Source organism: Giraffa tippelskirchi, chromosome 1 (genome assembly GCF_054371585.1).
Source record: "Giraffa tippelskirchi isolate mGirTip1 chromosome 1, T2T-mGirTip1v1.2.pri, whole genome shotgun sequence".
NCBI classification, from domain to species: Eukaryota; Metazoa; Chordata; class Mammalia; order Artiodactyla; family Giraffidae; genus Giraffa; species Giraffa tippelskirchi.
The window spans coordinates 69,210,364-69,224,795 of NC_137275.1; the positions used below are offsets into that span (position 1 = coordinate 69,210,364).

The window sequence follows — 14,432 nt, forward strand, 5'->3', positions numbered from 1 at the left end:
CCCCTTTTCCTGTTTGGAACCAGTTTGTTGTTCCATGTCCAGTTCTAACTGTTGCTTCCTGACCTGCATACAGGTTTCTCAAGAGACTGGTCAGGTGGTCTGGTATTCCCATCTCTTTCAGAATTTTCCACAGTTTATTGTGATCCACACAGTCAAAGGCTTTGGCATAGTCAATAAAGCAGAAATAGATGTTTTTCTGGAACTCTCTTGGTTTTTTGATGATCCAGAGAACATTGGCAATTTGATCTCTGGTTCCTCTGCCTTTTCTAAAACCAGCTTGAACATCTGGAAGTTCCTGGTTCACGTATAGCTGAAGCCTGGCTTGGAGACTTTTGAGCATTACTTTACTAGCGTGTGAGATGAGTGCAATTTGCGGTAGTTTGAGCATTCCTTGCCATTGCCTTTCTTTGGGATTGGAATGAAAACTGACCTTTTCCAGTCCTGTGGCCACTGCTGAGTTTTCCAAATTTGCTGGCATATGGAGTGTAGCACTTTCACAGCATCATCTTTCAGGGTTTGAAATAGCTCAACTGGAATTCCATCACCTCCACTAGCTTTGTTTGTCGTGATGCTTCCTAAGGCCAACTTGACTTCACATTCCAGGATGTCTGGCTCTAGGTGAGTGATCACACCGTCGTGATTATCTGTGTCATGAAGATCTTTTTTATACAGTTCTTCTGTGTATTCTTGCCACCTCTTCTTAATATCTTCTGCTTCTGTTAGGTCCCTTCCATTTCTGTCCTTTATTGAGCCCGTCTTTGCATGAAATGTTCCCTTGGTATCTCCAATTTTCTTGAAGAGATCTCTACTCTTTCCCATTCTGTTGTTTTCCTCTATTCCTTTGCACTGATTGCTGAGGAAGGCTTTCTTGTCTTGCTATTCTTTGGAACTCTGCATTCAAATGGGAATATCTTTCCTTTTCTCCTTTGCTTTTCGCTTCCCTTATTTTCACAGTTATTTGTAAGGCCTCCTCAGACAGCCATTTTGCTTTTTTGTATTTCTTTTTCTTGGGAATGGTCTTGATTCCTGTCTCCTGTACAATATCATGAACCTCCTTCCATAGTTCATCAGACACTCTGTCTGTCAGATCTAGTCCCTTAAATCTATTTCTCACTTCCACTGTATAGTCATAAGGGATTTGATTTTGGTCATACCTGAATGGTCTGGTGGTTTTCTCCACTTTCTTCAGTATAAGTCTGTATTTGGCAGTAAGGAGTTCATGATCTGAGCCACAGTCAGCCCCCAGTCTTGTTTTTGCTGACTGTATAGAGCTTCTCCATCTTTGGCTGCAAAGAATATAATCAATATGATTTCAGTGTTGGCCATCTGGTGATGTTCATGTGTAAAGTCTTCTCTTGTGTTGTTGGAAGAAGGTGTTTGCTATCACCAGTGCGTTCTCTTGGGAAAACTCTACTAGCCTTTGCCCTGCTTCATTCTGTACTCCAAGGTCAAATTTGCCTGTTACTCCAGGTGTTTCTTGAATTCCTACTTTTGCATTCCAGTCCCCTATAATGAAAAGGACATCTTTTTTGGATGTTATTTCTAGAAGGTCTTGTAGGTCTTCATAGAACTGTTCAACTTCAGCCTCTTCAGTATTACTAGTCGGGGCATAGACTTGGATTACCGTGATATTGAATGGTTTGCCTTAGAAACAAACAGAGATCATTCTGTCATTTTTGAGATTGCAATTTAATATTATTTCTATTTCAATTTAATTATTTATTTCACTTTAATTATTATTTCTATTTCAATTTAATGTTATTACTGTTAAGGTAGGGTTTACATTTTCCATTTTATTTCTTTTCTATATGATTTATATTTCATTTCTCTATGTTGCCATTATCTTCTTCTTCTTCTTTTTGAACACTCCATTGCCATAAGGTAGAACTTTATTAAAGCATTATAAGGTGAAATGGTTCCTTTAAAACTGTAAATTCTTAGATAATTGCACAGTTAGAGAAAATTTACTTGGTCAAGTATGATAGTATTTTTCAGTGTTTTATAATACATTTACATTTTAGTTCCATTATCTTTTATTGTGTCAAATAGATATTTTCTAGTAATGACTTTAATTGTGATTTTTCTGTATATTTATTGAGTTCTTGTCTTATTGGTACCTTTGGAAATCTGGTACTTCCCCTACCTAGAGTTTGTTGTTTAATTCCTTTTCTGAAATAATTTTGTTAATGTCTGTATCATTTGTTGTATGTGCTCATTAAAGTCTTTGCCCAGTCAGCCTAGGGGACAAGTCATCACTGGATAGAGATTTCCTTAAACACCTTTAGCAATAATTCTCCGTCTCTTTAGGTTGCTATAGTATGTCTTCAGCACTTTGGCAATTTATGACTTATTTCTCACTTACTGCTTGCAAAGAACCCCAAGATTAGCCAGGGGTGAGAGCTTAGGTTTTCTCAGTTCTATATTGGCATGCACATGGCAGTTGTAGATCCCCAGGAATATGTGACAACATTTCAAAGCCTTCTGTAGACATTTCATTCCCTAGAATTTCCTCTTATATTCTTTGGGAAGCCTCTTATTTCCCAACTTACATCCGTGGCTCAGGCAGCTGTGATGTTAAAAAATTGCTGCTGATTGCTTTTGCAAATGCTCTGGGGTTAGGAATTTTCCCTTACTGCAGGGTTGCCTGAAGATAAATCCTGTGAATGGGCTCTTATAGGGAGCTGCCAGAGAAGACAAACAGTGACAGTTCTCCAGGATGGGGCTTTTTGCGGTACTTCACATTCTGCTTCCTCCAGGGTCCACTAGGCTGCTGTGTTTCACAACTACCTTGGTAGTCAGAGTGTTATTAAAATTTTTAAGGCTGCTGCAGAGCTAATGCGGAGAAGGCAATGGCACCCCACTCCAGTACTCTTGCCTGGAAAATCCCATGGACGGAGGAGCCTGGTAGGCTACAGTCCATGGGGTCGCTAAGAGTTGGACACGACTGAGCGACTTCACTTTCACTTTTCCCTTTCATGCACTGGAGAAGGAAATGGCAACCCACTCCAGTATTCTTGCCTGGAGAATCCTAGGGACGGAGGAGCCTGGTGAGCTGCCGTCTATGGGGTCGCACAGAGTCGGACACGACTGAAGCGACTTAGCAGCAGCAGCAGCAGCAGCAGAGCTAATGAGAGGCAGATGGGAGTACATAAGCCCAGCAAATCTCACTGTTGTTACTGATACCCCGTTTCTGAACCCTCATTACATCCAGGCTATATCTTTGCCTAGCACTTGCCATATTATGGTGAAACTATATGTTTACCTGTTTCTGGTTTTCTCTCATTAGTCTGTAAATTCTTCTTGAACAGGGACAGTGTCTCATTACTCTTCGTGGCCCTGACTCCTTTTGCCATGTCTGACTCATTTAATTTTTTCATTTGTGTTCTCTCCTTTAGGCATATGGTATCTTCCCTGATTCTAAAATCATTCAAAGCAAATAAGAACATAATGGTGAAGGTTAAAATAGATGTTTGAGGGGTCTTAAAACTAGGGAAATAAATTTAGGGCTAAGATTCATACTCTATATGGCTGCCTACACTTATTAGGTTTAGAATAAAAGTTGGCCTTGAGATTCCTAGCTATGACCTTCTGAAAATCTCTCTTTCTGGTTTTGAATGTGGGGTTATAAGTATAAAACACAAAGATTTGAAAAGTATTATAACATATCTCAGATATCTGTTATTGTTTTTCATGGTCACTTTAGGAGCTGGACTTATTTTCAGTAATATTTTCCAAGCTCAGATCTCCCTTGGGAACCAGCTCTTGCCAATATATTCTCATTATAAAAGTCCCCTGCATCATCAGCCTTGGTTCAGATTGATTTTTCCCAGTTTCCTGTGCTCAGTCCTTCCCTTCAAAGGATGAAGATTTACTTATGTCAGAGAGTTAAGGGTGAAATACATGTCACCCTGGATGAAATCTGTGGTCAAAGAGCCTCATGGGGGACAGTCCTCTAAGCTGCTCTTGGGGGCCTCTGCTCTGCTTTAAGTTGGGAATCAGGAAGCTTTTTCTACTCAGAGTGATATGCCCAAAACTGCTAAATATCTTTATCTTAAATTGGTGACACTAAATGGATTGCAAAGACATTAAGACAAAGTGAAACAAATGGGAAAAGGCACTTGCAGGAAGACTTAATTTCCTATTCTCACACGAAACTGCATACTTATCTACACAGGAAGGCTACAGTGGTATTTTAATGGGCATAAAACCCTTTGAGATGCTGATGAAAGGATGTGTAATATGATCTGTCTTTATTTTGTGCAACCCTGTTCCTGAGCTCAGCAATTCAGAACCTAGAGTCTGTCTTTTATGGAAAAATGGAAAGAATATAAATTAACCCTTTCCTTCTTTAGAAGAAAATTGAAAGGCTGGTGACTCAGAGTCAAGAGATTTTTCCATTTAATAAAGATGACTACCTGGCCACCTGCTATTCCATATCTCTTTAATGAAACAGCTAGTTTTTAGGAAGAATTCATGAGATGAGCATACAATCCCTTTGAATTTTCCTTTAAAAATGAATAGTACATAAACATAATGCTATACTTAATTTCCATTTCTTTTAAAATCAAATTTTCTTAAAAAGTTATTACATCTCAAGCAGAATTCTCCATCCTCACTTTGAAACTATAATGAAACTGCCCTTGGGGTGAAGGATTAAGGAAATGCTTTTCTTATTAATAACAGCAACTGACAGGTATTGGGGAGTTTTAAGACTCTTTCCCATAGCTAATGGTAAGTGAGTGAGGTGAAGCAGGTCAGATCCAGCTAAATTTAGAACTTTGTCTCTAATTTCTGTAAAACAGGATTAAAAAATGGAATAGTTTTATGTCTGGAACATTCTGAATATTTTTCTCTTTTTTACAGAAAAGGCTTGGTATGTTTGATTGACTGGAAATGCTTTTTTCCTTGGTATATAGCCCAAGGCATAAAACAAAGAAATGTTAAGCAGTAAACAATCTCTTTTGAATTTAGTAAGATCTAGGAATAAGACAGAGGACCAAGAAGAAAGGAGCAAGAAATCCAATGAGAAAGAAGAACATACAGCCAATTAAAATAGTCTTGTTTTCTCTCACATGAAAGATGATTATGTGGTGACATTTCTGCAGTTCAGAGTTCACATTGTATCTGAACCAAATTCCAATGATGCTCTCTATATCTAGTAATAATCCACAAATATTGGCAAATGGCAAACTCGAGTAAATTGAATAGTTGAACTAGCTCATTAATCCATGGTATCTCATTTTTCAAAAAGATTGTGGCAAGAAATTGTCACTTGTAGAGACAGGAGCTCAAAAAGAAGTGCTGTGACTGTTTCAGATTTGGCCATAGCTGTGTCCTTCCTTGAATTCCTAAATGCTTGGGTACAGAGGAGTGATGAAGGGAGTCTATTTGTCTTAAGAGCAGGAGCACCTCCTGTGTAGAATTGTGATGAAGGAAAGAACGCATGAGAAGTACTAGCTTGACTCAAGAATCATACCTTAGAATTAGAAAGGAGGGAGATTTGGGGTGCAATGTATTTTTCTCAAGTTCTCTTCCAGCCCAGTGTCATGGACTCATATCTGAGTGTTCTGAATAAAGGGCTACACATAAGGGTCAGAAGAACAAGCCCATCAAAGCCTCACTAAGAAGTAGGGGCACTAGAAGCCCAGTATCAAGACCGACAGAGCTAGCAGAGTGTGACACGAAGCTGGTGAGAGCCAACCCTCCCTTCATAACGGAGGTGACAGCTGACGGCACTCTCATCTAAGACTGATGTCCCATAATAATAACATGTACTAGGTAAAAAGAAAACAATGGGGACAATTTTCAAACAGAAAAATAGCTGAACTACTCTAAGAAGGTGGCAGCAGAGGCCAGAGAACCAAAGGCCAGAGAACTTGTAATTTAGCAGCATCTTCCATATTTGTTTTAGGTCACTCTGTTCTCCTAGAGAGGTGACCCTAATAGTGGTGACAGCTTTGTGGGCCTCGGAGGCTTGGGAGATGACCAGAGAGGGGAAGAGCAAGAATAACCGCAGTAAAAGCAACCTACTGTCTGAAGGGACTAAAATGGTGAGCAGACAGGTAACACCTCCGAGAACCCCCCAGGAGTTGATAAAGAGTTGATATCCAATAAGGGGAAATGGGAGTCTTATAACCTCAGGCAGAGGCAGAATCAGAAGACACATTATGAAGCTCTGAATACAACCGTCCTTTTTTTTTTTTTTAAGAAAAACAAAATATTTATTTTTTATTTGGCTGCACCTGGGCTTAGTTGTGGGCACATGGGATCTTTGATCTTCGTTGTAGCATGCAAACTTCTTAGTTGCAGCATGTGGGATCCAGTTCCCCAACTGGGGTTTGAACCCAGGCCCTCTGCATTGGGAGCTCCATTCTTAGCCACTGGACCCCCAGGGAACTCCCGCAGTCCATCCGCTGTTTATCATCAGTATGACGCAGCCAGCGGAAACTGCAGAACTTAAGAAATTGCTGTGCCTAAATCCCTACAGACCTTAAGCTTAAGGACGAGTAAGAACTGGAAAAAAATACCCGTTACTTATGAGTGGGGATAACTTTCACATTTAAAAAATATTGTATTGGAGTATAGTTGATTTACAATGCTGTGCTGGTCGCAGGTGAACAGCAAGTCGGAAAAGACAAATATCCTATGATATTGCTTATATGTGAAATCTTAAAGAGTACACATGAACTTATCTACAAAGCAGAAATAGAGTTACAGATGTAGAAAACAAACCTATGGTTACCAGGGGGTAAGGTGGGAGCGGTGGATAAATTGGGAGATTGGGACTGAGATAGGCACAGTACTATATATAAAATATACAACTAATAAGAACCTACTGTATAGCACAGGGCACTCTATTTGATACCCTATAACGGCCTATATGGGAAAAGAATCTTAAAAAGAATATATATATATATACATATATATGTGTGTGTGTGTATGTATAACTGATTCACTTCACTTATGTTTTGAAGCATCCTTCACTAAGGGTGGTTTTAGAGAACTTATTATTATCATCACTGTTTAAATAAAGGAGATGGGCCTCAGTTGCCTCAAGGTCTTAGGATTTCAAAGCTTACGAGTGGGAGAGTTTGCATCAGCCTTCAAGGTTAATGAGTCTTCTCTGAGACACTCTGTTCTGGTAAATCCTTTGAGTCTTCAGTACTGTCTCATCTGCAAGAGGGCAGGTGCCATTTGCTAGCCTGGGGCTTCAGGTTAGGGAGGAGTCTAAAATTTTCAAGAAGAAAGGAATAATGACAAAATCAGATTCTATTAAATTGTGCATGATATTCTTTAAAAAGACCTAGGTCGGGAAGATGTGCTGGAGAAGGGATAGGCTACCCACTCCAGTATTCTTGGGCCTCCCTTGTGGCTCAGCTGGTAAAGAATCTGCCTGCAATGTGGGAGACCTGGGTCCAATCCCTGGGTCCAGTATTCTGGCCTGGAGAATTCCATGTACTGTATAGTCCATGGGGTTGCACAGAGTCGGACACAACTGAGCAACTTTCACTTTATCACCCACTTCCCATCTCTGAAGTTTGGAAGCAGAACCTGTGGGAACAGTGGGCATGCCTGCTGGCCCCTGGCAGCCCCTACAGCACAGGTGAGATAAGATGGGCAGTGCTAGGAACTGTTGTTGTGTAGTCTCTAAGTCATGTCTGACTCTTCTGTGACCCCATAAACTATAGCTCTCCAGGCTCCTCTGTCCAGGGGATTTCCCAGGCAAGAATACTGGAATGAGTTGCCATTTTCTTCTCCAGGGGATCTTTCCGACCCAGGGATTGAAACTTTGTCTCTTGCATCACAGACAGATTCTTTACCACTGAGCCACCTGGGAAGTCCGTGGTGGAAATAGCCTGGATTAAAAATTATCTGTTGGAAACAGAATCCTCACTCCAGGTATTTGTATCCACCCTGGAGTCACCAGCATGACATATAGAGATTGAGAAATTTTAAAGAAATATCAGGTCAGCATTTTGTTTATTTCTGCTTTTGTGCTGGCGGCTGGCTCAGATGAAGGCGAGTCAGTACTGCATTGGTGATCCACCTCTTCAGGAGTTCTGAAAAGCCAAATAAAGCCCACATCCCTTTCTGCCCTGTGTTGATGTCTAGGCCAGCTCAGCTTTGGCTGCTGTTTCTCACGGGGCTGTGGCTCCCTAGTGTTGTGGACTGCAGCTGGGCCACTAGGACGGCTTCACTCACACGTGGTAGGCAGCAAACTATCAGCTGACACACCTCTGTTCTCTTCACGGACTCATCCTTCAGAAGTCTAGCTCAGCTTCACATCTCCAAGTGCAGCAAGAGGCGGAAAACTAGGAGCAAGTGCTTTTAAGCACTTCTAACCCTCTATTTGCTAACCATTTGCTTACTGAACCTTGCCAAATCCTATTTCTCAAACATCAACAAGTCCCATAATATACGCTGATGGAATTAATTTTTTAGAACTCTTACTATGAAATTTTCAAACCTAAACAAATAGAGAAAGTAGTATAATGAACTTCCGGGTATGTGTGATCCAGCTTCAATAATTATTTACAGTCTGTGTTAGTGCTAAATGATTATTTTAAACTAAATGCTGTGGCACAGACTGCTAGTTTTCCCACAAATCTGTTCACCTCTTCTTCTATAACAATAGAAGCCCAGATTTGTAGTCCAAAATAGAGACTGTGTTTCCAATTCTAACTTGTAGCTAGGTGTGACTATGTGATTCATTTCTAAGGAGGCGTGAGTAGCCAGGGTAGCAGGTGTCACTCTCAGGTGTGTCCTTTATTGGGAGGAACATGGCACCTTCTTCCCTTTTCCCCATCCACTTGTCTTTTCTGTGGACAAGGAAAGGAAGCTGTGCTAAATCAGAGCCAAAGTTGTGCCTTGATGGGAAAGAAGCAAAATAGAAAGTGTCTAGTTCTCTGAAGATTTGCAGAATTGAACTGTGACACCAGGTGGGATGTTATGTGAGAGAGCAACAGACATCTGTCTATTTTATGATGTTTGGCCCTCTAGTTTAAACCATACTTTACCGGAGTCTCTGTTACCAGCACAAAAATGAATGTCCTAACCAATAATCTTAATAAACTATCGTATAAGGTTTGGAGAGTAAAAATCTGATCACATATATTAATACCACATCCTTGACATGGTGGTGTCTATTACATTTGAGCTCAGTAGTCGTATTACAGACAATTTCTCCTGCTCTTGTTTAACAAATATTTCCCTAGTGATCTCTCGCTTGAAAACTAGCTGTATTTGCTCATTATCACAGCATTTCTTTTTCTATCTTGTTCAACTCTAAATATCGTCCCTACAAAGCAACCCTTTCCATAGTCCTTGGGCAAATGCACATTGTTTTGGAAGAGTAGCGTGGCTGGTACTATGGAAGCAAAATCTGATTTGATGATCTGATGGGTGAGTTTGAAGCCAGACGAGGTGGCAACAGTGAAGAGATGAAGTACATGAAAGAAGAGCAGGAAGTGAGGCATCATGGAACCAGAGGTTTTTGGATGTGGGCAGTGAGCGGGGTCAGATGCCAGCAGCCTCTTACTAGTACCAGCATTTTGTGGTGGGTAGGATTTCTTGCTCAGAAGAATGGTGATACTTAGGGAGGGTGAAAGCATCAAGGAGATAACTTGGGAATTCTTTGTATAAAATGTTCAAGTTAGATCTTGTGGAGAGAGAAACATAAAACAGACTGACAATAGTTCACATACTTGTAATCATGTGGGTGAGAGGAGATGAGAGTACAGAACGATTGACCAAAGTGAGGGGAAGGGCTTGGCCAAAGCTCCCCTGTAGCCTTGGCTTTAAGAGACATGAGCTGATTATAATAGCACTATAATGAGAAAAATGTCTGCAAGGGACGTAAAGAGTAATTAGAAGTAGGGCCACCTGTTCTTGTTAGTTTTTCCCCTGAGGGAAGGTCTAGAAAAGAGTTTGAAAGAAACCTCACTATCAGGGAAAAGGGAGGAATTTGAGTTGGTATTACGGGCTTTGGGTGCTGAGTTCTGGAGAGAGCTGACTTTTCACTTCTGCTGACTTTGACTGGAGCCTGTGCCGGGAACAAGCAAGGTAGCGGCACGTCCGTGTTCTGTTGCGTGGTCCACTGTGGCAATGCTGCTTGGAGGGAACCCTGAACCGTGGGCTATAAAAGGTGCATCTGCCCTCCTGGCAGCTCGGAATCCTGTCGCTGCCCTAATGGATTGGACTTGTCAAGAGGGAGCAGCAGAAGAGGGAGGCAACTACAGAATGTAAAGACAGGGTGAGTCAATCAAAGGAGGGATGAAAATAGGTGATAGGAAAGGGAAAATCTCCCCATGTTTTCTACCCATCTTGCTCTATACCTTGTGTCTGCCCTAAGTGCTGTTTGAGTACAAGGCTGAGGCTGTCGAGCTCAACAGAACGGAGTAGCGCGTGTGGCTGATTAGTCCGATCTGCTGTGAGCGTTCCAGGGAGGCTGTCTGTATGGACATATTTGCCGTCTCTGCTCTAACTTATTTATGTTTTAATAATAGAGACTGAAATATTTCAGATAAATTTTCCTTTTATAATTGAACATAGAAAGGGCTTCCCAGATGGCGCTAGTGGTAAAGAATCTGCCTGCCAATATAGGCGACAAAAGAGAGATGGGTTCAAGCCCTGGGTCTGGAAGATCCCCTGGAGAAGAAAATGGCAACCCACTGCAGTATTGTTGCCTGGAAAATTCCATGGACAGAGGAGCCTGGCAGGTTACAGTCCATGGGGTCACAAAGAGACACAATGGAAAGACTGAACACACAACACACACACAAAGATTGAACATACTTTAAATTTAAGAACAGTGGAATTCTGTCCAAAGAAAAGATTGGATATACCAATATCAAAAAGTATATATATGTAATTTAGAGAAAGGATTTAATTATTTTATTTACAAATTTCATCCAGTAACCTTTTCCTTAAATTCACTGAAATTGTGATTCAGTTTTTATCAAATAGGAGCAAATGAAATAACATCTTTATATAAAATTATTAGGGTGAGAACTCTAGGGCAATGAGTATGCCTCCTCAGAACCAGAAGCAAGAATATTCTTTGTAGTTTTAAAATGTGTAATTGAATTATAACATATATAGGGAAAGTGTGGAATTTAGATAAGTGGAATCAAAGAGCAGGGACCCATCTGTGTCTGATCACTTTCGCCCATTATTATGTCAGTGAGATACATCAACACTGTTATGTGTTATTTGTATTTCTTTTATTCTCACTTGCTATGTATTGTAGTTTTCTGTGGTGTGATTATTCTACAGTTTAATGAAGCACTCTTTCATTGATGGACACTTTGGTTTTTTGTTTTTGTAAACATATACATCAAATTTTGTTGGCATATACACCAAATTTAATGGAATTTCTGGGTCATACAATAAACTTTAGCTTAATAGATACTGTCAAACATTTTATCCAGCGTATTTGTACAGACTTACTTTACAGTCTCAATTGTGACAATTCATTTTTTTCCCACATTTTACTAACATTTGATATTGTCTGCTTTTTAAAAATTTAGTCACTCTGTTTGGTGTATAGTAATTTTGCACTGTGGTTTTGATTTACATTTTTCTGCAAATTAATAAAATTGACTCCCATTTTTAAAAAAGTGTGTATAGCAAGTTTGATTTCCTAAATACGAGGCAAAATAATTTCATTGTGTTACAAGTGAAGATATGACATTGAGATTTCAGTCTATTACATTGAGATTTCAGCTAGTACATTGATTTCAGTACAATTTCAGACTCATGGGTGAATCTGAGGTCTGAAGATGAGGTGATTTGCCCTACGAGGTCACATTTTCTCTGTGCCAGTAGAGGTCAAAGGTAATCACTTAAAGGGAAATATAGAAGAGATTCCAGTGGTGTTTGTTCTTCAAATCCATTTCAATGCCTAGTTCAATTGTCTCTTTAAAATGTAAACCTGCTGTTTCATTTTTCTTAAAATCACAATTTATTTTAATGTCGTCTTGATTTTTTTAAGGTCATGGTCACATAAGCAGATATTCATTTTAATGGCTCAATATTCATTTTAGTGGCTCAATAAAGCCTGAATTAGTAAAAAAAAATGATTCAACTTAGAGAAAGCTTATAATAGTAAAACACGTTACATGCATATATGGCAGAAATAATGAAAATGGTTCATGAACGTTCTTGTAATATTTAAAGAGAAATGAAACCTTCAAGGGCTCTGTTAATGTTGCAAATGCTGCTGCTGCTGCTGCTAAGTTGCTTCAGTCGTGTCCGACTCTGTGTGACCCCATAGACGGCAGCCCACCAGGCTCCGCAGTCCCTGGGATTCTCCAGGCAAGAATACTGGAGTGGGTTGCCATTTCCTTCTCCAGTGCATGAAAGGGAAAAGTGAAAGTGAAGTCGCTCAGTCATGTCCGACTCTTAGCGACTCCATGGACTGCAGCCTACCAGGCTCCTCCATCCATGGGATTTTCCTGGCAAGAGTACTGGAGTGGGGTGCCATTGCCTTCTCCGAATGTTGCAAATGAGGAACCCTTTATAGCATATAAAGGGCATTATACCTCTTTCTAGGGCCTAAAGTTCTTTAACTGATGCTATACCTTCATTTAGTGTTAAAAACTGCTCATTGGTGATTGTGGTTATGATTCATGAAACTTTGGAGACTGTATTAAATGCTGTTCAGATGCTACATCAAATAAATGCTGCTTCCTGAGGAAAAATTTAGTTTTATTTCAATTTGCTTCCAAGTCAAAATTCAGGTAGCTTTTGATCTAAGTGAAAGCTCTGCTTAGGTGCTTGCCTCTGTTTTCAGCCTTAACTCCTTTTACATGATTTTTACATAATATAAAGCCTCCCACCAAATGAAAATGAATTGTGCCAAAGGTGCTGTGCTAAACATGCTTCACCTATTATTTGATGTAATCCCATGAGAGCCCAATGATAGAGGTATTGCTTTTATCTCATTTCACAGATAGAGAAACCGAGGCACCTGGAATGTAGATTACTTACCCAAAGTCATATAGCTAGAAGATTTTGAAGCAGAGATTTGAATTCAGTCTTGGCTGGCTCTGACAAGTACTAACTTGTACTTGGGTTTCTTGGGTTCGTTAATTTAATTATCTTGGTCTCTGTTTCTTCATCTGAAGAAATGAGATAATATTGACAACACTGGATTTTTGTGAAAATGATTACAGACGAAGATAGCTCTAAAGGGCTTAATATGTGCATGTGAGCACTGTACAAGAACTCTACTCATTATTATTGTTATTATTACTATTTACTATTAGTAGTATTATTACTATTATCATCAGTTATCATTATGGATCAGGTAAATTTCCAGGTGCTCACTAGGACTCAACAAGGAAGTTGTTACTTGCCCATTGTCTTATCAATTAGTTAGTGTGAAACCATTCTCTCCCAGAACTGGCTTACTCAAAAGGTTTCTCCTTCTTATACCCAATGTTGTAACCCTGTCTCTTCATTTACTAGCTATTTATTAACTCAACTGAAGATGTCTCCAGCCAGAAACTAAGAGAATCTTTGTATTCCAAGGCAGATGGGAGTCCACTTTGAGCTCTCTGTTTCCCAGCTCCAAACAGAGGTCCTCCTGAAAGAAGATGTACCTGGGGGCTGGATGAGTGGAGCCCGCATTCCGTCTCCCCTCCCAGGCAGTCTGCATTCTGTCATTCTATCTGGTGGGACCACCAGGACACGACACACCTGACATTAGCTTTTTTAGGCTTTTGGGAATTGCTGTCCCTGTATCACTGTGTGGCTTTCAAAGATCTATGAAGATCCCTTCAAGACCTTTTGAAATTTATCATCGCTTTTGTTTCTGAGAACATGTCCCTCCAAAGCACTTGGTGTCCTTTTATAGAGTCCTACTCGAGACAGTTTTTCTGGGAAAAACTTTGCTTGTGCTAAGGAACTGGTAAGTCTCCTTCTTTCTCATACTAAGAATTTTGTAATTGCTTGTCTTATGCTTTTCAATAACGAAGCTTAGAATCACATTTCAAGCTAAACTATGACCATTATCTTAGAATATTAGGTTATAAGTGTTCTTGTAACAGGCTGCTGGAGAAGGAGGTAAACAAAGACAGTAGAACTTCGTGAAAGCTTTCTTGAGCATAAACTTTTGCTTGGGATGTTATGTTATGATATTTTATCTTATGTTACTTTGTTTTTTTATCTTATGTTACTTTGTTGTTTGGGGCTATCTTATGTTGCTCTGTGCAACTTGTGAGTCTTAGTTCCCCAACCAGAGATTGAACCTGGGCCCTTGGCAATGAGAGTGTGGAGTCCTAACCACTGAACTGCCAAGGAATTCCCTGGAATAAATTTATTTGTATGGAAGTTTCAAAGATCACATGACCTGCACAATAAGACCTTGTGTCATAGTTCACCCTGCTGCACTGTGTGGTATGTTGTATTCCAACATGTGTGATAGTTCC

The 14,432-nt window shown here is 40.0% G+C and overlaps 1 long non-coding RNA gene across 2 annotated transcripts in view; it reads left to right on the plus strand.

Annotated features, from left to right (window-relative positions):
- LOC145528820 (uncharacterized) overlaps positions 1–14,432 on the plus strand; it is a 207,797-nt gene that overhangs the window by 39,252 nt on the left and 154,113 nt on the right. The gene's annotated exons all lie outside the window — the stretch shown is intronic.